Below are 2,433 nucleotides of genomic sequence, written 5' to 3'. Positions count from 1 at the left end.
TTGTATGAGCCTGCGCAAACATTTCTGACGCTGAACAGTGCCGCGGCAAACCCAAAAGCATCCTAAACCCATTATTATTATATATTTGATCCTGTAAAACGAATATTACGTAATAACTGTGCACCTTACTAATAATAATTAACTTCAACTAATTTTACAACTTTTTTTAATATTTCCTGCTTTTGTTATTATTTGGATTAGTAAGGACATGCTACATTTAAATTTCAACTTAAACTATGTTGATAAAAGGATTTCAAGTTCAACCCAATCTCATCCATAATGCGTTCCAATAGAGTTTAATCTTCAAATTAATCCTTACTAATGTTATAAAAGCGAAAGCAACTCTTGCTGTGTGCCGATTTAAATTAAATTGGTTACACAGATTGTCTAGACTCTAGAGTTGAGAAAGGAGGTTTTTAATCAAGGGGGATGAAAAGTTTCCTGGAGGTATAGTCATTTTTAGAGCAAGAAGCTTTAAATTTATTTTTTTAGACTTCTGATTCGATAAAGAATCAATGAATTATTCAAAGCTTGTATACGTGAAGTTTATGTGAATGTTTGCGAGTTGAAGTTTATATGAATGTGAAGGTTTGCGACAAGATTTTAAAATATTAAAGGTTGAAGTGGTTACAGAATTATAAATTTACGCGCTCGGGACTCACTAAGAGATCTCTTTTAGAGTAGGTACCTACTGGTATCCTCACTGTACTGTCACAATATATATATAATAATATTTAACAGTTTTGTTTTTGCACAATAGATTTACCGAACAAACTTCCTTATGCGGTGTTTCCAAACGGGTGCAATTTAGGAACCTTCAAACTCTTCTGCCCCTTCTGGGGCAGCTGCCCTCCCCTGCTCCGTATGAAACACAGCAGCATGCAACTACTTCCTGCCTGTTTACTACGCGGTTAACACTAAAAAACGTAGAATTATGGGTGATGTGACACGGCCTATGCTGACAACAGATGAAATAGATAATCTTGTCAATAAGTTAAATATTTCAGTCCACGGCCGAGAAGTCATGTGCACACAACAAGTACACCGATATTTCTTATATTGCCATAATTAACGTTAAAAACAATTTAAGAAGGAGGAATTACGTAATTATTACTGTTTTTGGGTCGCTATATGTTTCATTTCTTTCTTTGTAACTGAGTTTTTCTAGAGGAATCTTAACTCTAGCATGTATTATGTAGCAATCTCTTACAACGAAATATATAACAATACATTGATATATTTAGCGCATCCTCAAATTAATCAAAATATTATTTTCCAAAATTTTGCACCCACTTTAAAATTTTAGCTTTATCTTCTTTTAGAATTACTCTTGATTTGATATTGTATTTGTGTGTGATATTATTAGTATCGCGGGCTGTTTTCACCTGGAGGTCTAGCACTTATACTCATGTGAGTAGCTGGTGCCCGCGACTTCGATGACTTGCGACGATCTTTGGACGTGAGCAACTGAAAGATTGAATGATAGGTATAGGTTTAATTGTATCTTGAACATAAATTTATAATACATCCAAAATTACGTCCGTATGGACGAGGGTAGCTATGATCATTTATTTTTTGAATGTTCTTCACTTCTGGATATTCTCCCTCCTGATGTCCCTCTTCCTACTAATTTTAAGTGTTTACTTTACCTTGTCCCTTTTTTTTTTTATGTCATAGCGGGCAGCTGAGCTGGTGGTTCGCCTGATGGTAAGCGATCACCACCGCCCATAAACATTCGCAAAGGTAGTACCTCTGTGAATGCGCTGCCCGCTTTTATGGGGTAAGGGAAAAGGAAAGGATTAACGACTGGAAAGAAGGAATGGACTAGGACGGGTGAGGAAAAGGAAACGGGCCTCCGGCTCCCCCACTCACCGTACGAAACACAGTGGCATGCCACTATTTCACGCCGGTTTTCTGTGGGGGTGTGGTACTTCCCCGGTGCGAGCTGGCCCAATTCGTGCCGAAGCGTGCTCGACTCCCACAATAAAAACCCCTACCCCATTTGTTAAGGTCCTATCAAAATTCATTAACTTAAATAACTTAAAATTTTGACAAATTTCCCGCTTTAACTCATTATATTATTTGTGTTAATAAAATCCTCTGATTATATATCTGTACATGTTATGTTTGCCGGAATTTTAAATGATTTTGTTATTCGGAAGAGCCTTCAACTAATTGGTGAAATAAAAAACAGCACATAAAAACATTGTTAAATTTTATTAAAAAACGATAAAACATTTGTCAATAACGTAACATGCTTTACATTATCCTCCACAACAGAGTGGGGTCGCCGTGCGTACAAACGTTACACAATATTTAACAATGGCCGCGAGTGCGCTCACTTTATTGTCACACAACTTGCGATACATTTACATAGCTACATCACGTGATCAGGAAACTTGTAGGCACCGCGGCGCGGCACCTAGGCGCAGC

This window comes from Zerene cesonia, chromosome 3 (assembly GCF_012273895.1).
Source record: "Zerene cesonia ecotype Mississippi chromosome 3, Zerene_cesonia_1.1, whole genome shotgun sequence".
In the NCBI taxonomy this organism is placed as follows: Eukaryota; Metazoa; Arthropoda; class Insecta; order Lepidoptera; family Pieridae; genus Zerene; species Zerene cesonia.
This window is presented reverse-complemented; position numbering follows the sequence as displayed.